Below are 26,533 nucleotides of genomic sequence, written 5' to 3'. Positions count from 1 at the left end.
CCTTGGTCAAATCTTGAGTTCCAGGGGGGCTTGGCTAAGACCATAGGGTCCACAAATCCGCCCCAGAGTCCCCATGCTAAATAATTAAACATTGTTTCAGCCCTGAATCACATTTCTGTAGCACTCCATGATTGAGATGAGATAACTAATGTAATTTACATGGTTGTATTTGGGAAAAAAAAGGCGATCAAAATCAGCCCTTTAATTACTTTTCTTCTGTGTGTATGTATAGTATATGTTCTGAACAATTTGAGAGAAAAGAATAAAAATGGAAGAGGTTAAGTGAAGCCATATGAATTACTTTTAGACTTTAAACTTAAAAATACTTTAAATTTTAGACAAAACAGGGAAAAATAAAACTCTGACTCCATGTTGGATTTTGAAAAGGAGTGAGGGAAGAAGGTGTGTATATAGTACCTGCAAACTCATAAATATTCATGAGTCCTGGACTAGAATGAAAATCATTGAAAACATTCTGAATCTAATGACAAAAAGAAAACAACTCCAAGAGCCCTAAATTCACTATTTCCTCTGGCTTTTAATGTATTCAGGCAAAATCATGTCTTCAAACATTTTGAGGGACTTGAGATTGATAAAATATGATTTAATAAGGACAAAACAATTTTAGCAGGATTATGAAAACCAGGGCTCTTTTAAAGTTTGACTCAGAAGAAACCTCATAGGGCAGCTAATCCCAGCCCAACCCAGTACAGGAATCCTGGACCCAGGAGTCATCCAGCTTCTGCTCAGCTTCTGCAGTGCCTGGCCTCACTACACGGCCCATTCCCTTAGGTGAAGAGCTCCATGGGACTGAGAGTCCTTTCTACTACTGAGCTGAACAGCACCTCTGTCATTTCTGACTTTGGGTCCTGTTTTGCTTTCTAAGTCACAAGGAATATGTTTCCACCTACTTCTGCTTGAAGCCCTTTAAATATTTTAAAAGTTATTACTTCGCCTCTAGATTTCTCTTTTCCAGGTTAAATCCGCCAGCTCCTTCAACCATTCTCCAAATGAGCTAGTGTTTAGGTCCTCTGGATTCTCTTCATCGTCCTCTGGATTCCTTGTTTTTTGTTTGTTTGTTTGTTTGTTTGTTTTTGAGACAGAGAGTTTTGCTCTTGTTGCCCAGGCTGGAGTGCAATGGCATGATCTCGGCTCACGGCAACCTCTGCCTCCCAGGTTCAAATGATTCTCCTGCCTCAGCCTCCCAAGTAGCTGGGATTATAGGCACCCGCCACCACGCCCAGCTAATTTTTGTATTTTTAGTAGAGATGGGGTTTCACCATGTTGGACAGGCTGGTCTTGAACTCCTGACCTCCAGTGAGCCACCCACCTCGGCCTCCCAAAATGCTGGGATTACATAGACGAGAGCCACCTCACCAGCCAGATTCCCTGTATTTTAAGATGTGCTTCTACAAGCTGTAACTAATCCTCCAGATGTAGTCTCACTGGAGCGGAGTGCACAGGGCTCTCTTTCTTTCTCTCTCTGTCTCTCTCTCTCACACACACACACGCACACACAAACACACACACGCACGCACAACTTCCAGACCTATAGTGGTACTCATTACTCATGCAGCCTGGCTGAGTGAGCCTTTTTTTGGCAGCTTTGCCCCGCTGCTCACTCATGTTGACAAGTAGCAGGCAATTGTCATGGTCTTTGTCCCTGACTTCCTGGCAGTGCTAAGCAGAGGTCAAGGTACTTTCACAGTGATAATGAGAACTTCCATTTACTAGTCCCTCCTCTGTGCCAAGCACTATACTTGAAGTATAGCAGATGTTATTTAATTCAACCTATTAGGTAGATACTGCTATCTTCATTTTCCAGTTGAGAGCAACAAGGTTCAGTGAGGCTAAAGAACTTGCCTAAAGTCATAGAGAAGACTAAGGGCCAACTTGGATAAGAGCCCAGGCTCATCAGATTCCAGACCCCATGCGTCTTCTATTGCATTGTGCTGCCTTCATCAAAGGTACTGTTTGTTCCATATGTTGGAAATACTGGACCCAAACAGCCCAACACAGCATCCTGGTTTGAACCAGGCATGTTTGTTGGAAAGAAATGTTGCTCTTTCTTCTTCAAAAAGGGACTCTGAGTTTTCGTTAATGTTAATTTTCCACTATGAACCTATTATCCATGTATGTATCCTAACTTTTTGAGAAGATATTTATGTTTTCTAACTGTTGTACGTTTCTGGAAGGAGCCAAGGTTAGCAGCTCCCACTAGCATATTACCCACTGTATAAAGGAGCATTTCTTTAGTGTCTGAAGTTGTTCTGATTGTGCTATAGTACTAGAATTTGTTCATTATGTTTACTCCAGCTATATTCTTTTTTTTTTGAGACGGAGTCTCGCTCTGTCGCCCAGGCTAGAGTGCAGTGGCGCAATCTCAGCTCACTGCAAGCTCCACCTCCCGGGTTTACGCCATTCTCCTGCCTCAGCCTCCCGAGTAGCTGGGACTACAGGCGCCCACCACCTTGCCCGGCTAGTTTTTGTATTTTTTAGTAGAGGGGGGTTTCACTGTGTTAGCCAGGATGGTCTCGATCTCCTGACCTCGTGATCCACCCGTCTTGGCCTCCCAAAGTGCTGGGATTACAGGCTTGAGCCACCGCGCCTGGCCTCCAGCTATATTCTTTTAAAAAGTATTTCGTCTTTTCTGAGCTTTTTTCTTAATACATGTGATAAATGTTTATTTTAGAAACTCCTACTTTATTATCATATTGGAGAGATGCCTAGCTTAGATTTGTGTAGCACTCCGCAGCCTTTGTAATCCGTGCCTCCCCACACTTTTCCTTCCCAGCACTTACTACCTCCATTGACAGGCAAGCTCAGGGAGGTGAAATGACTTACCTAAAAATTCAGAGTCAGGAAGAGGCAGAACAGAAACAGGATAGAACCTAGGTCTGACTCTCACCGTTTTATTCCTTTCATTTCACAATGCTGCCTCTTGATTCTTGGTGCTTTCAATCATTACACCTCATTTATGAGAAGCGTTTTATGACTGCTACTTTGTGAGAAGTTAAGTACTGAAGTAAAATTGAAATAAGCTGCCAATCCTGCTCATTAAATGTGGTGGGAGGTTTAAATGACACTGCCTGCTTTAGGTTTGGTCTTTGTTATCACCAACAGTCTCAGAGTCACTGATCAACCCTAGCACATGTGCACAGCACCATGGAGGAGGATATGACCCAGATGTGCCCTAGATAGTGCCTCAACTCCTTTAAAGACAAAGAAGAGTGGAAGTAGGCTCCCGGAGGGGGACTGATGCCCAAGGACCCCCTTCCCCCAGGCACAGTGAGACCTCTTGCCCTTCCGGCACCTTGCTGACCTCCCTTACTGGTGTCCCTGACACTTCATCTCCCGGCTCCCCCTCATCTCCTGTTTGGCTTGCTGTCTTGGCCCCCACTCCAGCCCCCACCCTGCCCTTTTGGCGTGGCTCCTTGGCAGGGCTCCTGTCGGACCAGACACTTGCGTGACTGCTGGTGCCTTTGGCTGAAGACTCTCTTCCTGGCTTCAGACCCTCACTGGGAACCCAGACGCTGCTTCTGGAAACATCCAAACAGTAGCTCTCAGCTCCCTGGTGAGATGCTCTTGACAAAGGCCAAATTTCCCTGTGATTAAGGAGCTCCAGCCTTGGGGCTTTGTGGTCTCCTAGAAGTCACGCCTTCTGGGCCCATCTTCAGGTAGGGTGACCCATATAACTTATCATCCAAGTTGGGGCACCTGAAGAGTGCAAGGGAGTGCTGTTAATAATTTCATCTGCATGATAGGAATAAACAAGGACCATCCCTGGCCAATAGGGATATGTTCCAGGTTGTAGTCAGCCTGACTCTCCCATTGAACAACGAAGGTCCACGTTTATTGGAGGCTGACTCTGCACCAAGCACTGCACTAAGCACTTTACAAGCACACATCATTCATTTAATACGTACAATAATCTTAGATGTGTAATGTTGCCCTTATTTTACAAAGGAAGTAACTGAGGCCCAGAGAAGTTAAGTAATTTGCTTGAGGTCACATCAATTAAGTGGTAGGCCCCCGTCTGACTCTAAAGCCTTTACTTTTCAATCCTCCTTTTGTGTCCTGACCAGTAAGATAAAGGAATCAATAGAAATGAAACCTTCAGTGGGGAGACAATGGAGATAGTCTCCAAATTAAAAATGAGTTATACTCTAGAAGAACACTTGTATGTTGATTGCTCAGAATTTGAAATTCATTTTCCCATGGGAAAAAAAAAGATCTAAAATGGTGGTTAAACTCCAAGCCTAGCCAAAAACAGTCTATGCAGACTATAATTTCACTGTGGCCTGCTCCTCTATGTAATACTGAACTGGCATGGGAAAAGGAAGCCATAGATTTCTATCATAGTTTTTTCACATACGGGCTGTGTGACTTGAGACAAATTATTTAATCTCTCTGAGCCTCAGTCTTATCATCAAAATTGAGATAATGTCTAGCTTCTAAAAAGTGCAAGAATCACAGGTGATAATGTACATAAAGTCTTTTAAAAAATAGCACCTATCACACTGTAGGAACTGACCACCATTTATGACATTGGCAGGATGCAAGCCAAGTTTTGGAGAACCCTAACTGTAACTCAAAGTGGAGACATAAACTCCTATGGGATGGATGGGGTAGCGGGAGGATGGAAGACCAGGCCAGGGCAGGCCAGGGGACCTCTGTGGAAATGTGTTCTTCTTGGGGAAGCCAGTGGCCCTGTGAGAAACATAAGAATATGAGAATGGTATCAGGGAGGAGAACACAGGCTTCCACAGGCATTTGGGGCCCAGTTAGGCTAAGAGGAGTATGCGGCAGCCACACAGCAGTGGGGGTCTGCACTCTGAGGAGCAGGGACATTGGTCTGTGGCTGCAAGGTAAGATAGCCTCGGGGTGGTGTCTCCGCAGCTGTCAGGAGCTGTTCTAGTTTTGGGGTTGGAAAGAGCACCAGACATTTGTACCTAGGGATTGTTCATGGTTCATGAAGACAGCCACTCTGCAAGTGGGCATGAAGAGCTGCCCGAGTGCACAGGAAATCTAGATCCTGGGTTAATTGAGTTTAAAAACTGTTTCTGGCCGGGAGCGGTGGCTCAGGCCTGTAATCCCAACACTTTGGGGCCAAGGTGGGCGGATCACTTGAGGTCAAGAGGTAGAGACCAGCCTAGACAACATGGTGAAAACCCGTCTCTATTAAAAATACGGAAAAAATTAGCCAGGCGTAGTGGTGGGTACCTGTAATCCCAGCTACTCAGGAGGCTCAGGCAGGAGAATCGCTTGAACCTGGGAGGCAGAGGTAGCAGTGAGCCAAGATCATGCCATTGCACTCCAGCCTGGGCGACAAGAGTGAAATTCCATCTCAAAAAACAAAACAAAAATACTGGTTCTGTGTAAGAAGTCTACAGAAGAGTCATTTAACCATATAAAAGGCTTTATTTCGTTTGAAATGGCTCTTGACTTCCTAAAATGAGTATCACCTTATTTTTCAAATTCTTAAAATTTCTTTTAAGTCCCAAATTAGACTTTTTTCTACATATAAGCGATTTACATCAGCCAGTCGCTAGATGGGCCATAGCGTAGATTACACTGACCTTGTTAGCAGGGATGTACCAGGTTGCAGCAGCGGGAGAGGGGCACCTTGCATGCCCAAAATAAGGGGATGTGTGGTCAGCAGAAAAGTTAAAAATGACAATAAAACCAACTAGGAGTGGGTTTTAATCACCATGCACTGGTAATTCTAATATTGACAGTGGTAAAATATTCCTCCCCACAAAATCTTTTGTTGGTCTAAGTTCTAAACAATTGCTGCATTTACTGCTGGTTTTATTTTTAATTTTATTGAGATATAATTAACATACCACACAGCCACCTATTTAAAGTATACAAGTCAATAGTTTTTAGTATAATCACAGAGCTGTACAACAATGACCACAATCAATCTTAGAACATTTGTGTCACCCTAAAAAGAAACCTCATACCCATTAATAGCCATTTCCCATTCCCTCACCTTCCCACCTACTCCCCCAGCTCTAAGAAATCATGAATCTAGTTTCTGTCTTTATAGATTTGTCTATGCTGGACACTTCATATGAATGGAATCATCTGGCTTTTTGTTTCTGGCTTCTTACACCTACAATGTTTTCAAGGGACGTACACGTTAACGCTTGTGTTGGTACTTGAGTCCTTTTTATTGTCTAATAATATTCTATTCTATGGATATACCACAGTATATCCATTCATCAGTTGATGGACATTTGAGTTGTTTTCCACTTTTTGGCTGTTGTGAATAATGGTACTATGAACATTTGGGTACAAGTTTGTATGCAGATATATGTTTTTATTCATTTAAGGGCTATATATGCCTAGGGCTAGAATTGCAGGATCATAGGGTAACACTGTTGACACTGTATTGACATTTTGAGGGACTGTGAGTTTTAATAATATGTATGCAAATATATTTAGTATATTAGTACACTTTTATTATTTATCCTTTAATAAACATGGATTAGTACATTTTCATTCCTTGTCCTTTAATAAATACTGTATCAACATGAATGTTACTTGGAGAACTCCTACTCACAGTGACATCCATGACCAGGTAACACAAGGGTGTTACATGGATGTTACTCCTAGTTGAGTCCCAACTCATGTCCACGTAACACGTGGACTCAACTAAGTGTTCATTTAACAATTAGCTCATACTCATCTAAATAGTGTGACCTTGCTTCAGGTGCAGTGTGTGTTTCTAGTTCCTGCAGTACTACATATTCCTGCATTTAGTCAGCAGATGTGAAATAAACAAAAATAGCATAGTAAATACAGAAAGAATCAGAACTTAAGCCATTATATGACCACGTGAGGTTTTTATTTGTGTTTTAAACTTAAAACAGTGACTTGGGATGCAGACTTCAAGGTATGATATTTTTGTTTCATAAGTACAAATTTTAGTTCATATGTGAAATATTTGACTGAATTTGAGTATCTTTAAAGTAGAATTCTTTTTTTAATTGAAGCTCGGAATTCAAAGCTAAAAAATAGAATTTTATTCAAGTTAAGCTTGAAAAGAGTTTTAGTTTTAAAAATAAAACTAAAAAACAAAATCAGAAAATGCCAGTGATTGTTGTTATTGCATTATATACTTATTACTGAACATAAATCCATTCTGTAGAGGAGAGTAGCATTAAAAGTCACCTGTTCCAGATGTCAGATATGCTAGGCCTGGCACTGTGTATGAACTCGTACAAGATGACCAAATTATTTAGGAAATATTTCTTGCATTGAGTAAGCTTAAATTGACAGAAGAAAATGGAAGCAGATTGGCAGAGTGGAAGGAATTCCTGGCTAAGTTATATGTTTAGGGAGCAGTTCAGAGTCATGAATTACTTGGGTATATCAAGACTGAATGAGAAGTGGAAATTTGGGGAGTTTGAATAAGAGAGTAAACCTGGGCCTAGGTCTGGAGTAGGAAGAAATTTGAGATTCATAAACAAGACAGCAACTTTGGTGGGGGAGAGCTAGAGTTTCATCATTTTAGCAGCAACACACAGCATGAGTAGGAACAACAGAAGACCATAAAGAAAGGTGAATTATAAGGTTGGTCAATAATTTCAGGCATTAGCTAATGACATTCTCCTTGAGGGTCGCAGTTATGCAGAAGGAACAAATAAAAGAGATCTTATAAACAACACAGTAAAGATGTCTATTTTCCCCTAAGTTGACTATAAGTTTAATGCAATTCTTATCAAAATCCCAGCAAGGTTTTTTTTGTAGATATAGATAAGCTTATTCTAAAACATATATGGAAAGGCCCTAAAATAGCTAGAACAATCTTGAAAAAGAAAGATAAAGTGGGAAGAATCACTACTCAGTATCAAGGCCTACTATATAGCTACAGTATAAAGGTGGTGTCCTATTAGCAGAAGAACACATAGATCAATAGAAGAACACAACAGAATAGAGAATCCATTAACTCCCCCCGACCCCCCGCATCCCCGACCCTGCACAAGTACAACCGACCAACTTTTGAGAGAGTTGTAGAAGCAATGCAATGAATGAAGAAGAGCATTTCCAAAAACTAGTGCTGGAACAACTAGACATTCCTAGGCCAAAAAAAAATGAAACTTAATGTAGACTTTATTTTTTTATTTTTATTTTTTTTTTGAGGCAGAGTCTCACTCTGTCACCCAGGCTAGAGTGCAGTGGCGCAAGCTCAACTCACTGCAAACTCTGCCTCCTGGGTTCACGCCATTCTCCTGCCTCAGCCTCCTGAGTAGCTGGGACTACAGGCGCCCACCACCACGCCTGGCTAATTTTTTGTATTTTCAGTAGAGACGGGGTTTCACCGTGTTAGCCAGGATGGTCTCGATCTCCTGACCTCGTGATCCACCCACCACGGCCTCCCAAAGTGCTAGGATTACAGGTGTGAGCCACCACACCCGGCAAGACTTTATACCTTATATAAAAGTTAGCTCAAAAGAGATCACAGACTTAAATATAAAATGCAAAACTATAAAACTCTTAGGAAAAAAAATAAGGAAAATCCTTGGAATCTCGGCCCAAGCAAAGAGTTCTTAGACTTGACACCAAAAGCATGACCCACAAAGGGAAAACCTGATAAACTGGACCTCATCAGTGTTAAAAATGCACACTGCAAAAGACCTTGTTAAAAAGCGGAACAATCAGATAGCGAGAGGAAGAAAATAGGTGCAAACTGTACTTCCAACAAAGGACTAGTATATGGAATATATTTTAAAAACTTTCAAACCTCAGCAGTAAAACACGAACAATCTAATTAGAAAATGTGTAAAAGACAGGCCGGGCACGGTGGTTCAAGCCTGTAATCCCAGCACTTTGGGAGGCCGAGACAGGCGGATCACGAGGTCAGGAGATCGAGACCATCCTGGCTAACATGGTGAAACCCCGTCTCTACTAAACATACAAAAAACTAGCCGGGCGAGGTGGCGGGCGCCTGTAGTCCCAGCTACTCGGGAGGCTGAGGCAGGAGAATGGCGTGAACCCGGGAGGCGGAGTTTGCAGTGAACCGAGATTGCGCCACTGCACTCCAGCCTGGGCGACAGAGCGAGACTCCACCTCAAAAAAAAAAAAAAAAAAAAAAGAAAATGTGTAAAAGACATAAGACATAAGCAGACATTTCATCAAAGAAGACAGACAAACGGTAAGCACACAAAAAGATGTTCATCGTCATCAGCCACTAGGGAAAGGCAAATTAAAACCACAATGAGACACATGCCATTTGGTCATTTCTGATTTGCCTGGGCCACACATTTATGGCACACACAAAGGGTCTAGTGACTAGAAATTAATAGTTTATCCAGGAAAAGAGCTTAGCTGATACCAATGGCTATCTCTTAAAGTGACTTGTTCCCTTTTCATTTTGTCATCAAGTGTTCTAATAGTATTCCCAAATTTGAAGATCCACAAAGGTCTCCAGAGGTCACTCTCCCAAATGCCATGTCTAAGTCCAGCAGGATTTAGTGACCAATTAGATATAGGAGTAGCTCAAGTGTCTTTGAAAATTAGCACCCTTTGACTTTACGTGGGGCAGAGCCTGGGCCACTTGCCAACTGTATAATGTGACAAGACACATGTTTCTTTGAGATTCAGTTTCCTTCTCTTAAAAGGAGAATGACAGTTCTTCCCTTACAAGGTCTTGTAAGAATTAGATCAAACACCATGAATATGAGGTACCCAGCCTAGTGCGTGGTGTGGTTGTGGGTGCTGTTTCCATGCACAAGCCAAGGCTGTGGTCTCCAGGAAAGATTTAAAAGTAAGTCTCTTTCCGGAGTGATTTAATTTTGTTGACCATGTGGCTGAGAATGTCTGAAAAAATCCCAACTCTATTATTCTGCCTTGCTCTTCTTTTAAGTATGCTAATGTTTGTCTGAACACATATCTTGTTTTTTTCAAAACACAAGGTCACTTTAACTATACCTGACTTCTTCCCATGCTCACTCAGCTGGCCAGAGGAGCTGAGCAAATGTCTGCATGAGCTTTCCTTCAATGTGTGCATTAGCGTGGGAAATATCTTGGGATTTTTTTTTCTCACCCAGCAGAGCCTGTACAGAGAAGATAACCATAAATATTTGCTGAATGAAAAAAAAATGAATGAGTCTTGATGCTGTAGAGGAGTTGGGAGTCAGGAGTCCACATATATTCTCTTAGCCAGGAAGATATTTGGAGTCAAGGAAAGCAGATAGTCAGGGAGGTAGGGCACATAGTTTAGTCTAGGTAAAGTTAGACAGACGGTCATAAAGGTCATGGAGGAGAGGATGCATCCAACTGAGGAAGTCTGGAAAAGCTTCAGTGAGGACATGACATTCATGGTTGTCCTAAGCTGGTGTTGCTGTTGCTGATGATAATAATAATAGCAAACTAGTATGTAACACTTTTTATGTCAGGCACTGTTCTAAGTGCTTCCCACAGGTTAACTCATTTAATCTGCTCAGCAACTCTGTGAAGGAGTTACTATTATTCTCCCAATTTAACAGATGGGGAAGCGAAGGCACCAAGAGGTTAAGAAATTTGCTCAAGGTCACATAGCTTGTGAGAAGAAAATCTCCCCAAAATTAGCGTTATGAACCCTTGCAATATGGTTCTAGTGAAACCAAGGGAGTTCCATCTGCTCCCATAACAGTATGACTCCTATCTTCTTAAATATGTATCTATAAACATGAGTAGTTGGACTTCACAGGGCTACTATATATACTCTTGTTGCACACTTAGAATGGTCATGGTAACTTGCAGTAAAAAATGCATCACTGATACTATGTAACAACCAAAAATCTGTGTGTAAGACATTCCTGCTACCTCTCAGGGGTCTCCCAGACATCCTCTCACTTTTTTTTTTTTTTTTTTTTGAGAGGGAGTCTTGCTCTGTCGCCCAGGCTGGAGTGCAGTGGCACGATCTCGGCTCACTGCAAGCTCCGCCGCCTCCCGGGTTCACATCATTCTCCTGCCTCAGCCTCCTGAGAAGCTGGGACTACAGGTGCCCGCCACCATGCCTGGCTAATTTTTTTTTTTTTTTTTGTATTTTTAGTAGAGACGGGGTTTCACCATGTTTGCCAGGATGGTCTCGATCTCCTGACCTTGTGATCCGCCCGCCTCAGCCTCCCAAAGTGCTTTTTTTTTTTTTAAAAATATGGAACGCTTCATGAATTTTCATGTCATCCTTGCGCAGGAGCCATGCTAATCTTCTCTGTATGGTTCCAATTTTAGTATATGCGCTGCCCAAGTGAGCACGCCTCTCACTTTCTGATATGAGACTTACAAGTTCTGGGCACTCCTAAAATGTTGATCAAAATGATAGCAGACCACAGGTCACAGCTTGTATCTAACCTGGTCCCCACCACTTTTTTTTATTAAGATCATGGTTGTTTTACTTTTTCATATTCATGGCCACATTCTTCAAAGTAGAGTCCCTCTCTGTTTCACAACCTGCTGTGACTCTGTGTGTGTGCGTTTGTGTAACAGAATGTGTGTTATGACTGTGTGAGCTTTGAAAGAGCAGTTATAACCTAGGCCCCTCAATGATTTTTTGTTAATGAGCCCTGCATCCTCATCCAGCTCTAGCAATGCTTTGCTAAAAACAGACTGAGGTCATTCATGTGTAAATGGAAATACACCAAGAAAAAAATTAATACCAAATGTACATCAAGATCAAAAGAAAAAATAAATTTCTCAATGGAATACTCAGAGCTATGCAGAGACCATTGGTTACTGCTGCTTCACATAAAATTGAAATTCAGAGCACGTTTTAGTAAGGTTCTTAAAAAGGCTGGGACAAACCAGAGACTGTGATTTGAGAATCCCACAAGGATGATGGCCCCCAAAACTGGCTGCATACTGAATTACACAGGGAATATGTACCCACCAAAAACTGTAATACGTGCCAAAAAAAGTAAGAGCCTATGGAACTCAGGGCCTAGAACCAAAACATTTTCATTTAAAGACAAATACAGGCCAGGCGCAGTAGCTCACGCCTGTAATACCAGCAGTTTGGGAGGCCGAGGTAGGCGGATCAACTAAGGTTGGGAGTTCGAGACCAGCCTGACCAACATGGAAAAACCCCATCTCTACTAAAACTACAAAATTAGCGGGACTTGGTGGTACATACCTGTAATCCCCACTACTTGGGAGGCTGAGGCAGGAGAATGACTTGAATCCGGGAGGTGGAGGTTGCAGTGAGCTGAGATTGCGCCATTGAACTCCAGCCTGGGCAACAAGAGTGAAACTCCGTCTCAAAAAAAAAAAAAAAAAAGACAAATACACACAATGTTATAATGAAATTAGCATCCAGAGGCTGTGATTTGAACTATTTGATCACAAATTATAATTTGATGAATTTTTCAAAATCAAAAATATATAAACATGTCAGAACAAATCATTCTCCTGATTATCACTGACAGGCGAGTCTACAGAAATAAATGTAGACCTTAGAATGACCCATTCATTTGTACATTCAATCATACATTCCTCCAGGGAGTATTTATTGAGCACCTAGTAGGTGCCAGGGTGAACTCTGAAAACAGAGCAGTATAAGAGGCTGGTTAAGAGTGGGGTTGGGAGTCAGAGAGTCTGGGCTTAAATACCTGCCCCACCACTTTACAAATTGAATGATGTTCAGCAAGGCAGTAAACTTCCCTCAGCCGCTGATTTCTCAGCTGTAAAATGAGGACTGTTAAACTTGCCTTGCAAGGTTGGATTGGATGAAGTAATATATGTGACAGACTTAGCCCAGGGCCTGCCCCACAGTAAATGTTCTGAGGAAAAGGGAGGAGCCGGGGAGGTGGTACTCTAACAATTCATACTTCCTAAACTCAGAGATACCCTGGCATCTTCCTCCTCGCTTTTCTAGAAGAGTGCTCCAAAAGTACATCCCCCTGCCCCAGCCCATCCACATATTCATACCATCAAAAATGTGGCTGGTAGCCAAGGAGCAGAGCCACCAGGAGGTTCATGCAGAGGCAGGCTTAGAAGACAAAGACACCTACGGGAAGGGAAAACCTGTTGAGGATTTCAAGGCTGGCTTCATCCTTGCTCTCCCTTTTCTCCCTGAGGCCAGGTAAGAAAACAGCTTCCCCTTATCTCTGCAGGGGGAGGAGCTCAGAGACACTCCTGGTCATCTAGAAGTCTCTTAACCCAGTGGGCAGTTTGGCTCCCTGACACACTGACATCTGCTGCTGCCCACTCTTTCTCAGTTCCTCCTCCTGGTGGAAGAAGCTAAATCATGAGAGGTGCCCCACGAGTAGGCCTAAGATTGGCCCTGGAGGGCAAATAGGCAGGGAAAGATTTGTGGTTGTGGCTGTGTGAGTGTGATACTGAGAGGGAGCACTGCTGCTGGCCAGGGGCCACAAAGAGTGGGAAAGGAACTCAGAGACAGAGTTACCACATTCAGCAGATAAAAATACTAGACCCTGGACTAAACTTTGAATTTCAGATGAACAACAAATCATGTTTTAATCTATGTCCCATGCAATACTGGGGGCATACTGATACAAAAAATTATTCATTATCTGAAATTCAAATTTAACTGGATGTTCCGTATTTTATCTGTCACCTCTAATCAGAAAGGGAAGGAGGAGAACAGCCACCATTTTCCCCGTGTTTCTGTCTGAAACCAGATAGGACACAATATCTCTGAACAGTCCACCCATTCTGCAAGTACAGCCTCATGTGGCTGAAGCCTGTATCCCAGTCTCTTTGAGGAGACATTGAGTCCAAGTCACCACTGTGCAGGGTGTGGAGCTGGGTGCTAGGAATACAGAGGTGTACAACAGCCCCTCACTTAAGGACCCACTCACTAATGGAGGACCAAAGCCCAGTGGGACAGTAATCACAATGAAAATAATAACAGCAATTGTTAACATGTATTGAGAGCTTATTGGGCCAATGTTCCAAGCACTTCATAGATATTTTATCTAGGTTTTTGTTTTATTTGTTTGTTTTGTTCTGTTGCCCAGGCTGGAGTACAGTGGCATGATCATGGCTCACAGCAGCCTCAATTTCCCCCCATCTCAGGTGATCCTCCCACCTCAGCCTCCCAAGTAGCTGAGACCACAAACACGTACAACCACCCTGGCTAAGTTTTACCATCCTATGAGGTAGATTGTATTATTAACTTCAGTTTTCTTTTTTTTTTTTTTTTTTTGAGACGGAGTCTCGCTCTGTCGCCCAGGCTGGAGTGCAGTGGCGCAATCTCGGTTCACTGCAAGCTCCGCCTCCCGGGTTCCCGCCATTCTCCCGCCTCAGCCTCCGAGTAGCTGGGACTACAGGCGCCCGCCACCACGCCCGGCTAGTTTTTTGTATTTTTAGTAGAGACGGGGTTTCACCGTGTTAGCCAGGAGGGTCTCGATCTCCTGACCTCGTGATCCACCCGCCTCGGCCTCCCAAAGTGCTGGGATTACAGGCTTGAGCCACCGCGCCCGGCCTAACTTCAGTTTTCAAATAAGGAAACCGAACCTTGTAGGTAAGGTAACCAACCATACAGTTTTTTTTACCCTAATTGAGATATGTTTTGTTTATTTTTATTTCTAAGAGAAATTTCACTGCTGGTGGGATTTAAAAAAAAAAAAATTTAGAGATATGTATTTAAGTGAAAGGGAGCACAATCCATAACTACACAGAGCAGCAGGTGTCCTCTGGAGCTGCCCCAGCACACTGGGGTTATGGCATTCTACTTACAGGAGGCAGGCCTGGTCTCAGTGGTTGAAAATGGCAGTGGGAGGCTTTGAACCCAGGCAGAATGGCTCCAGAACTCATGCCCTTAACCAGGAACAGTAAGAGAGGAGACTGATCAACAGGCACTTCCTCCCATTGGATGCTAGGCTCCTGGGGATGGGGCCTCCTGTTTTGCTTCCCTCTGTGTTCTTGGAACCTAACACCCAGCACCCAGTACCCAAGCATAGAGTGGGTGCCAAAAAGCACTTGATGAGCAAATGAAGCTGGGAAGCTTTTATGGAGAGGGCAGGATATGAGCAGAGCTTGAATAACGGAGCAGGCCGGGCGCGGTGGCTCAAGCCTGTAATCCCAGCACTTTCGGAGGCCGAGGCGGGCGGATCACGAGGTCAGGAAATCGAGACCATCTTGGCTAACATGGTGAAACCCCGTCTCTACTAAAAATACAAAAAATTAGCCGGGCGTGGTGGCGGGCGCCTGTAGTCCCAGCTACTCGGAGGCTGAGGCGAGGGAATGGCATGAACCCAGGAGGCGGAGCTTGCAGTGAGCCGAGATCGCACCACTGCACTCCAGCCTGGGCGACACAGCCAGACTCCGTCTAAAAAAAAAAAAAAAAAGGAATAATGGAGCGGACTTGTTCAGGGACCCCTTTCTCTTCCTGGCTCTGTCCCTCTTCCCAGATGTTTGAGGCAGGATCAGCAAGAGAGGGCCATTCAATGAGCTGTGCACGTGACTGCAAACCAAATCTCTGGGACATAAAAAGGTGACACCTATTCTAGAAACTAAGTCATGAAGGGCTGTGTTAGCCCTGACTTGACTCTTTTACGTGGACACTCAGGTGCTCACTGCCTGCCCTCTCCAGTCCAGATCCTATAGATTTAGAATCCGTCACATTTCCTGCATCCTGACCAGCTGACTGCCCTCTATTGGGTCCTGTAGCACCAGTGGTACTCTCTCTTCTGGGTGAGCTGACCCCCAGGGAAGTCTCCCCAACTTCTATCTCCTTAACCAGCTCAGGACTGCTTTCCTCTGTGTTCCCACCAGAGGCCCTAGCTTGAGGCTACCCACTCCCAGCTACTCTGACTGCACCCACAAAGCCTGCTACTTCCATCTCTTCAGTGAATTTAAGCCTACAACAATCTACTGCAAGCCGACACCCTCTTTAAACAGGAATCATGAGATCTTTAGAACAATAAACAAACCCCTCCTTCTTGCTGAGGATCAGCCACTCACTATTTAAGAAGAGAAAGCAAATTTATAGAAGGGGTGAGACAGCCTCTGGCAGCTGGCTGTCCCCTCTCTCCAAAAAGATATCATTAAACCCAGTGACTCCTGCCTGACAGCTGTAGAATGAACAAGGAAGGGCTCTCTCTGGCATTTTTGTTCCACCCACGATTTAACTGCATGTAATTGAACTAACTAGACTGTACACTGAGGTTATGGGCAGTGTCTTATAAGTATAAGCTACTTCTTTGAATCCCAAAAGTCTAGCACAGTGTTTTACTTGTGGGAATCCAATAAACATAATTAATTTAGCTGACTGCTAAGGGTGTGTCTAAGCTTAAATACCCTAAATTACTTCTGACACCAAAGTGCTAGTTAGTCTGGGGCAGAAAGAAGCCCAGGTACTTAAGCCCTAATCCTGAAAATCAGAGAGAAAAGGAAATCTTAATCACTTTTCAAATCACTCTGGTCCCCTCATCTCAGTCTCTTTCCAAGGGCTTTGCTAGGGCTTTGCTGCTATCAAGCTGGGTGACCTTGGCTACGTCCCTAAACTTCCTGGGTTCTTAATTTCCTGGTGCTGAATCAGGCAGGTTCAATACGATGATCCTACGGTCTCTTCCAACTCTGACATTCCAGCATTCTGTTTGACCAAAAAGTGGAGAGCAGGGATAGAATATGGAGTGGATACTTGAGGGTGGGGATGGTGTCTCTGGGAAGGAGAAAATAAATATAGATCTGGGAAGAGATTAAAAAGCACTAGAGACTAGGGTACACTTTCTCATCCCTTCAAAGGCTCACTGTGCTCTCACTAAGATGGTGTCATCTGTCACATCCTACATGGTGTCCAGCTGATGCCCATGCACCTGGGCCCAACCTTTTCTTCCACCCATTCGTCCATGTATGTGCTCTGCCTTGTTCCTGGCACTGCTCAAGGCACAGGGAAATTACTGGACTGTAAACTGAGGCCAAGGACAGTGTCTTGGAAGTTGAGTAAGACAGACATAGCTCTGCATATAGTTTACAGAATAGAGGAAAGGCAGATGTTTTAAAACAAAACAAAACAAAACAACTCAATTAAGTATTAAAAGCGAACCTATTGATTTAAGACTGTATCAAGTATTTCCTACTCTTGGAAATCAGGGAAGGCTTCCCAGAGGAGGTGACCAGGAGATGGGTCACCCCGTGCCTGGATCACTTCCCAGAGGGTCTTTCTGTCTCTAAATGATCCTGACAGAGCTTTTAAAACACCAATGTCTTCATGGAAGCTTTACAGTGGCCTCCTTGGGTACAAGCTCGAGTAGAGATTCAGTCTGCATTTGAAACCTCTTCCTGGCTGTTGCTCCCAGGACAGGCTGTTGCCCTTGGGTGCCCAGAGTGCCCTGGATATATCTCTGACACCTTCTGTGTACCCAAGAAAAGGGATCAGAATATGAGCCTTACCTTGTGAAAGCTCACCATCCTTGGGCTACCTTGAATCAGATCTGACCACTGACATTTTCAGTAGCAAACAACTGAAAATTCTAATTCTGAAGCTCTTAAAGGGTGAGGAGAGAAAAAGTTAGAAATTAAAAGCAAAAGAGATCTGTTTGATAACTCAGAGTCTCTAATTCTAGAAATAAGAGTGTCTGTATGATAAACTAGCATTCTCTTTGCTAGTTATATGTGTCCTTTATATTAGGGGTCCCCAAGCCCTGGGTTACAAACCAACACCTGTCCATGACCTGTTAGGAACTGGACTACACAGCAGGAGGTAACTGGTGGGCAAGACAGCAAAGCTGAGCTCCACCTCCTGTCAAATCAGTGGCATTAGATTTTCGTAGGAGCCTGAACACAGTTGTGAACGGCACAGGCAAGGATCTAGGTTGCAGACTCCTTGTGAGAATGTCATGCCTGATGATCTGTCACTGCATATATTACATGTAATAGCATATACATGTATTTACATTACAGATTACAATGTAATAATAATAGAAATAAAGTACACAATAAAGGTAATGTGCTTGAATCATCATGAAACCATCCCCCCGACCCTGGCCCATGGAAAAACTGTCTTCCACGAAACCGGTCCCTGGTGCCAGTAAGGTTGGGGACCACTGCTTTATATATGATTTATGACTTCCTCCCCCTAAAAGGAGGTGCCTACGTATTTGACAGTAATCCTTTGTATCATTTTCATCATTAAGCCTTAATCCTAAAAAGAGTTGTCCCCTAGTACTCAAGGGGAATTGGTTCCAGGACCCCCATGGATACCAAAATCTATGGATTGTCAAGACCTTGATATAAAATGGTGTAGTATTAGCATGTAATCTATGCACATCTTCTCATATACTTTAAATCATCTCTAGATTACTTATATCTAATACAATGTAAATGCTGTGTAAATAGATGTTACACTGTATTGTTTGGGGAATAACGACAAGAGAAAAACCTGTACCTGTTCAGTACACACACAGCCATCCATTTTTTTTCTGAATATTTTCAATTCTCAGTTGGCTGAATCCAAGGATGCAGAACCCACAAATATGGGTGGCTGACTGTATATCTGGTGCAAATTACTTCTAAAGACAGTGCTGAGAGCAGAGGTATAACAACTGTTAGTGAGAAGAGAAGTGAGCAGGTTTGGATAATATCTGGCCTCTGAAATGAATGCTGGTTCCTCATAGCAGGCATTTCAGAGAATAGTAAGCAATTTTTGAGCCGTAAAACTTCAGGATAAAAGCTTCAATATCATCACCCCTTGCTGTTTTAACAAACCACAAATTGCTACTATTTTTTGTCTGATTTTATATAAGGAATAATATATTATCTATAAAGGTAAAAGTATAGTCTCTCTGCAGAAAGCATATCTTTTTGTTGGGATCTGTCAGAGATATGGAGAGAAAATTGAGGAAGAGGCCAATGTGAGTCTCCAAAGTACTTTACATCTTATCCCTCAAGTATATTCCCTGGGGCAAAACTGAAGCGCATAGAAATTCAAATATCTTGATTTGCACTATAAACTAGTGTCCAGAAACCTAGACACTGCAGCGGAGCTTGGTGTCCCATTTTTGGTGAGTTATTCTATTTGAGGTTACAGTAAAAGCCCTAGGGTGGACTTCTCTGGGCTGGGTTCTGAAGAGCACAGGAGAGAAGCATCTCCTGGGGACATTCCATCCTGGACGGAGAATGCAAAGGCAGAAGGGGTGCTCTGAAGAGAACTGTGGGGAGTTTACGTGATTAGAGAGGGTGGTGTTAGGGAAGGGGTCACGAAGAACTTAGCATTCCTTGCTATAGACAGACAACTAGATCTGTGTTTTCAAAAGCTCACTGGAGCAGCTGGCAGGCAGCTGGATTGAAGAGACTCCTGGAGTCCTGATAACAATGGGCTCTCTCTCCTCCCTACCCTCTTCAACTGCCCCATGAGCCTCTCCCAAATTTAACAAACTATTTAAAGAAGATCTCTCTCAGAGTTTCTCCAAGTGTAGTCCTGAGAATTTGCAGGGGAATCTCCTGGAGTTTGCACTCTTGTTAAGCTCCTGGGAGGCCCTTTTGCTCAGAAATATGAGAACCTCCAGGAGGGATTCTGGGCAGGCTTCCCTGCTTCCAGTTCCACTATTGAGAATGGTCATCTATTCAAGCCCTGAGTCTTGTGGTAAATTTTCTGTATATAGATGCATAATCTTAAAGCATGAACACCAAAGAGATTTCAGTGCTAATAGAAGGGGAAAAGATTTGGTGATTTTTTTGTTTTGTTTTGCTCATCTTTATTTTTAACTTTCACTACTTGTAGAATAAGAAAAATGTTAACTAAAATAAATGTAATGAGCACTCAGTATTTGCAAGCACTGAACAAGCTCATGGAAGAAATGAATTGCCTGAAAAGGGTTACAAACTGCAGGGAAGTGCTGTTGTTTTCAGCAGGAAAGAGAGGCCTGGTAACAACAGGAAGCGCTGAGAGGCCTCAGTACCAAGGCTTCCAAGCAAAGCGGTTCTGGAAACAATGGCTGCCTGTGGCTCGGGAATATTGGGCAGGAAATGAAAGGATGCTGGGGTGGGGGCTGGGGCAGAGCGAGGAACTGATAAGCATTACCTGGCTGTTCTTCACATAGTCGTAGCGGGCCCAAGATGAAGTCATTTTTCATAAATGCTCCCCATCTCCCATCAGTAAAATTGATTTTAGAAAAAAATAAAAATGAAAAGCACCCATAGTGCTGTAGGTCTGGAAACCATTAGGAAGTTCTACAGCCTGGGAAACCAGAGGGTACAATAAGCAAAGGAAGGGATTTCTCACTCTTAGGGCATGGTCATATCAGTGCGGAGAGGACCTTCGGATGAACTAGGCGTCTTTTAGAGCTAAGTCCCTGGAGGATTCCAGCCTCCATAAAAATAAAAATAGCCTTGGGGTTAACGGGAGTCTAGCCATACCAAAGGAGATATGTATAAACCTCCTGAGATTGAAGTTTATATTTTATTTAACAGAAATTTCCATTTATATGGGTGGAGTGAGCTGGGGAACCATTAACAGTACAAATGAGAAACAAAAACAAAACAAATAAAAAATTACCCTAATGTTTTGTCCTGAAAGACCTAGCTGTGAACCAGAGCTGGTAGGAGTCAAGACCTGAACGTCGGCAGATAGAAATTGAATCTGCCTTCTTAATTTCCAGCCCAGCCTCTCCTCCCAGTGTCATCCAAGAAGCTGACAGATCCTGGAAGGAGATTAGACCAGGAAGAAACATAAGGATCCAGAAATCATTTGGATCCAGAACTTGCTTCTAGCACAGATGAAAGTCCGAGGCTGGCAGTGGCTCATTTGCTGGAGGACATACAACTGATTCCTGTTGCTGTAACTGATGGATACCGTAGCACCTACTGCCTGCAAGATACCTAGGGGAATTCAAAGAAGAGGAAAATTAGTCTCCTCAAAGGTCAAGAATCTCATACATGTAGATTAGGGCAAGAATCCATGTTTCTTAATTCATTGTCTAAGTCCTTCTCACTCATCAAGTTGCGCTTAGTTGTGAAGTCAGTCTCTACCTTCTGCTGCTTTCTGGTCTTGCCCACTCTTAGTTTCCCTAGTGTGGAGGTTATGCTTATAAAATGTACTGGAAAGTGCATGAATTTTGGATTCAAACAGACTTATGACTGCACCCCAGTTTGCCACTAGCTGTTTGAGCTTGGACAAGTTGTCTAACCACACAGAATCTTAGCGTCCCATCTGAAAATAAGAGTAGTAATGCCTACATCTCAGAGTTTTAAGAATTAAATGAAATAATGATGGTTAATTCATCCCCATAACCACCCATGAGGTATGCAAGAAAAAAAAAAGAGGTGTCCTGGACACACTCAGAGTAGAAAAAAATTTACATTACCTTCATTCTTAAGATGATCAGTGTTAGTGAAGCATACAGTTCAAGAAACAAGTTTGCTTCTCTCCCATTAATCTGCTCAGTTCACGACCTTCTCCCCTGGGGCTCACTCTCAGGCACATGCGGCCATTCTCTGTGTCCATTAGCACTTAAGAGCCTCCACCAGTGGTATCCCAAGGAGCAGGTGGCAAGAAAGCTGCTCATCCAGTAAATGAAACCTTGATCAAGTGGTTCCACTGATGTGCGCTCTATGCAGTTACACTGAGGATTTAAATGATTTTAAATGAGTTGTTGTTGCCTAGGAATGTGCTAGGGGTTGACTGAGATCTTTCTGTCTTCCATCAGCAGCCCCATGGAGTGAGTGATGTCTCCTACAAATCTGCTAATAACAAAGCTTTCTCCACAGACAGACAGTAGAAAGGATGAACCACATAAGTCTTTATCAGTTACACAAAGCCCAGCAGCTTCATCAATGGGACAAAACCCTTCTGTACAGTTTCTGTGTACAAGATGAGCAAGGCCAGCTCTAAGACCAAGGTCATATGGGGACTCCTTGCAGGTTTGTTTTCTATGTTATAGCATTTGAACCTTTTTCTCTACCCTTCCTCAGTCACAATCACTCCCACCCCAAACACACACACCCAGAGGCACCCTGTGGGAGTCCCTCCTAAGCTCTCCCCACTGGCTCATTCGCCACTAATGACCTGTGGACCCAGACACATTCACCACTCTCAACCAGCCTTTTACGTGTGAGTCAGATAGGCTCTTACCTTTCCTAAAGAAATTTCAGGCAACAGCTAGAAAAGAGTGAGTCCTCTCACTTCCCCTTTCATTGACAAACCATTGTCCCTTCTGACCCTAAAGGGACTCCTTATTTTTTTCTTTTTGTGGCAAGTCTTTTCTTCTAGATTACCTCCCGTCCCTATTCCCCCCCTCCCCCCCACACACAAAGGCCTATTTCTTTGAAGGGAAGAACTTCAGAGTTGGCCCTGATGAGGAAGCTGAAGGTCTAGTCCCAAAACTGCCTGTATTGGACATTATTCTACAGGCAATGGGGAGCTATTGATTGTTTTGGTGTAGGGGAGCTTTATCATCAAGGTAGTGTTTTAGAAAGATTTGTCTGGAAGTGGAGATCAAGATAGAATGCAATCTTTCCAGGCAGTCAGTAAAAATGCCCCCAAGTTCCCTAATGTTTCTCTTCCACCGGACTGGTCTAGTCAGCATTCCTGGAATTCACCACATTATTTCTTGCCTTTCACCTTGTTTATACTGTTCTCTGTTTCCTGTCCCAAAAGAATGTGTATGACATTTACTAAGTGCTTACTCTATGCTAGGCACTTACATGAGCGTTCTGCATGTATTGTAATGTATATTACATCACGTCAATTACATCATATGATAGCATCTCACATCATATCAAATCATCCCTCTGCACCAGTGTCAGAATTCTTATTGCAGCACCTTGACTTGTCCTTTATCCACTTGGCTCACAACATTGTGAGCCCCTGAGCGTGAGGGTCCTGTCTCAGCACTCCCCAACGTGGTCCCTCTCAGACAGCTGGCTCTCTATAAATGCACACAACTTCCTGTTCTTGTTCAACATCTAAAAGCTCTGCCTGACTTCCCCACCAGCTGTAATCTTTTTAAAAGAACTTTTGTTACATTTTTTGTGCCTGTCTAGGTTCCTTAGCATATTTTGTTTGATATTTTCATACTGGCCAAGTTACTTAATACCTTTGAGCTTCAGTTTCTTCATTTACAAAACAGAGATAAATACCTCCCTCATAAGGTGACTGTGAGGATTGCACTGGGTACAAATAATGGATAAGAAGTGTATAGCTCTGGGACTAGCACATACTAGGTTCACAATAATTACCCATTCCCTTCTTGGCTTCTTGAGGGCCAAGATCTTATTACCTTTTGTTCCTCTAGATGGGCCCTCAGTGCATCTGCTTTGGTAGAAGGAGAATCACTGTCATTGGGAAAGAGACAGCATTGGCAGCAGAAACCTGAGGGTCCCAGCAGGGATAAGTCACAGAGTGGACCAGAGGAGGACCTGGACACCTCTGCAGGAAAGTGCTGGTTTGGCTTGGTACCTGAGAGCCGAAAAATGAGGAGGGCAGGGACCCCCAATCAGTGAACCGGGCTCCAGGCTGCCTTGCTCAGCAGGATAGCAGAGCTAGTCCTCAGCCATCCCCGGCCAGCAGGTTGGGCAAGTACTTCTGCTTCACAAGGGGTAATAACCTCAACAGGGTCACCGGAAAGGACTTCAGCAAACATTTAGAACTTGGGTCACTGATTTCAGAAGCCCCTCCATCTTCCTAAATGAAACTTGTTTTTCAAAATCCCATTTCTTTCTTTAAAAAAAAAAAATACTTATACTATATCCCCTTCACGGAAAATTTAGAAAAGCAAAATTAAAAATAAAGAAAAGCAAAAATCATTTATTTTCTACCACTTAGCAGTAACTACCATTAACATCTCAGAGTGTGTGTGTGTGTGTGTGTGTGTGTGTGTGTGTGAGAGACAGAGTTTCGCCCTTGTTGCCCAGGCTAGAGTGCAATGGCGCAATCTCAGCTCACTGCAACCTCCACCTCCCAGGTTCAAGCGATTCTCCTGCCTCAGCCTCCTGAGTAGCTGGGATTACAGGCACCTGCCACCATGCTGGGCTTTTTTTTTTTTTTTTTTTTGTATTTTTTAGCAGAGACAGAGTTTCACCATGTTGGTCAGGCTGGTCTTGAACTTCTGACCTCAGGTGATCCACCTGCCAGTGTGTGTTATTTTTTGTTATTTAATATACTGGGGGAGAGTTAGTTTTAAAGAGACGTTGTGTACTCTATATATAATTCTAATTTATCAACTTTTTTGCTATTTTTTTCAAAAGGAACTTAAAATTAGATACAAGCCATGAGCTGTTGAATACTTAAAGATCAGCCCTGTAGTGGTAGGATTTAGGCATTTTGGCAGTCAACAGCAAGGAGCCAATCCACTCTCCTCAAATCACACCTCCAAAGTTGCCACCAACTCATAGGACCTGCCTTCCTGTTGGGGAGTGTTTGAACTATGGTAGGTGTAGCCTGGGGCTTTTTCTGTTCCTCATCACTTGTGGTATCACAGAAAAAGCATGCACTTTGGCAGCACACAAACCTAGGTTTGGATCCCAACTCTGGCACTTCCTAGCTGCAGGCCATTGGGCAATTTATCTATTCTCTCTGAGATTCAACTTTCCTATTTTCAAAATGAAGATCATTTTGTCTGTTTCATGGGTTGGCTACAGTTACAGAATGGAGAATGCTATAAAACAAACAAACAGGCCGGGCGCGGTGGCTCACGCCTGTAATCCCAGCACTCTGGGAGGCCCAGGCGGGCAGATCACGAGGTCAGGAGATTGAGACCATCCTGGCTAACACGGTGAAACCTCGTCTCTACTAAAAATACAAAAAAAAAAAAAATTAGCCGGGTGAGGTGGTGGGCGCCTGTAGTCTCAGCTACTCGGGAGGCTGAGGCAGGAGAATGGCGTGAACACGGGAGGCGGAGCTTGCTGTGAGCCGAGATCGCGCCACTGCCCTACAGCCTGGGCGACTGAGTGAGACTGTCTCAAAAAAAAAGAACAAAAAAAAACAACAACAAATAAAAACCCACCTAAAGCCATTACTGACACATAGTAATTATTTTCTTTGAGGAACCCAGATAGCAAAGGAGCACAGAAAATCCATCTGGAGAAAAATGACCAAGCTCCTGTTCAGGAAAACATTTTGAGTGCATCTGTTTTCTTTTTTCTTTTTTTCTTTTTTTAAATTATACTTTAAGACTTTAAGTTCTAGGGTACATGTGCACAACGTGCAGGTTTGTTACATAGGTATACATGTGCCATGTTGGTGAGATGCACCCATTAACTCGTCATTTGCATTAGATATATCTCTAATGCTATCTCTCCCCGTTCCCTCAATCCCACAACAGGTCCCAGTGTGTGATGTTCCCCACCCTGTGTCCAAGTGTTCTCATTGTTCAATTCCCACCTATGAGTGAGAACATGTGGTGTTTGGTTTTCCGGCCTTGCAATAGTTTGCTCAGAATAATGGTTTCCAACTTCATCCATGTCCCTACAAAGGACGTTAACTCATCCTTTTTTATGGCTGCATAGTATTCCATGGTGTATATGTGCCACATTTTCTTAATCCAGTCTATCATTGATGGACATCTGGGTTGGTTCCAAGTCTTTGCTATTGTGAATAGTGAGTGCTTCTGTTTTCAAGGCTATTCTGGATGAATAAGACACGGGACTGTCCTCATTGTCCCCAAGGAGCTCACAACTTAGTAATGGAGATGAATTAGAAACAAGCAACACCTCACACCTAGTGCTAGACAGAGTAGGCTTGCAGTAAATATTTGCAGGATTAAATTTATTCTGACAAATTTTTTCAGAAAAGGTAATATATTCTTATAGTTCAAAATTCAAAAGTACAAAAGAATATACAGTGAGAAGTCTCTCTCTTACTCAGAGGCCTAGCCCCATCTTCCAGTTTCTTTTCCTGTAGACAACTAAAATTGTTGCTTTGTTATGTATCCTTCCATAGATATTGAATGCATATATAAATAGATGTGTATATTTAATCTTTCCTTCTCTCTTAACAAAAAAGAAAAAGAAAAATCATGGCCAGGCACGGTGATTCATGCCTATAATCCCAGCACCTTGGGAGGCCGAGGCAGGTAGATCACCTGAGGTCAGGAGTTCAAGACCAGACTGGCCAACATGGTGAAACCTAGTCTCTACTAAAAATACAAAAATTAGCCAGGTGTAGTGGCACACACCTGTAATCCCAGCTACTCAGGAGGCTAAGGCAGGAGAATCACTTGAACCCAGGAGGCAGAGGTTGCAGTGAGCTGAGATTGTGCCACTGCACTCCAGCCTGGGTGACAGAACAAGACTCTGTCTCAAAAAAAAAAAAAAAAAAAGAGAAAAACAACCAGATGCTAGCATACCATTATTCTGGTCTGCTAACAATATATGTTGATCTTTTTGCCTAACAATATATCTGAGAGACCACTCTATGTCTGTACATAAAAGTTTTCTCATTCTTTTTAGTGACCACATAGCATTCCGCTACATGAATCTTCCTTTATTTGTGTTACTACCTGCTATTGATGACAATCTTGTGCAATTACGAAAACTGCTGTAATGAATAGCCTTGCACATGTCTTACATATCACATGTACAAGAATATCTGTGGGATACATTTCTAGAAGAAGAACGACTGGGTCAAAGGGTATGTGTACTT

The 26,533-nt window shown here is 43.2% G+C and overlaps 1 protein-coding gene and 1 non-coding gene across 3 annotated transcripts in view; one reads left to right on the top strand and one right to left on the bottom strand.

The window, feature by feature from the left end:
- ARHGAP31 (Rho GTPase activating protein 31) overlaps window positions 1-26,533 on the top strand; it is a 129,383-nt gene that overhangs the window by 41,639 nt on the left and 61,211 nt on the right. The gene's annotated exons all lie outside the window — the stretch shown is intronic.
- On the bottom strand, window positions 11,141-11,247 carry LOC117084568. Its single transcript, XR_004437501.1, has one exon. It is a non-coding gene; the product is annotated as a U6 spliceosomal RNA (small nuclear RNA).

The sequence above is a fragment of the Trachypithecus francoisi genome, unplaced genomic scaffold, assembly GCF_009764315.1.
Source record: "Trachypithecus francoisi isolate TF-2019V2 unplaced genomic scaffold, Tfra_2.0 Lachesis_group0, whole genome shotgun sequence".
In the NCBI taxonomy this organism is placed as follows: domain Eukaryota; kingdom Metazoa; phylum Chordata; class Mammalia; order Primates; family Cercopithecidae; genus Trachypithecus; species Trachypithecus francoisi.
Note: the sequence above shows the minus strand (reverse complement) of the source record. Positions and strands in the feature narration are given on the sequence as shown.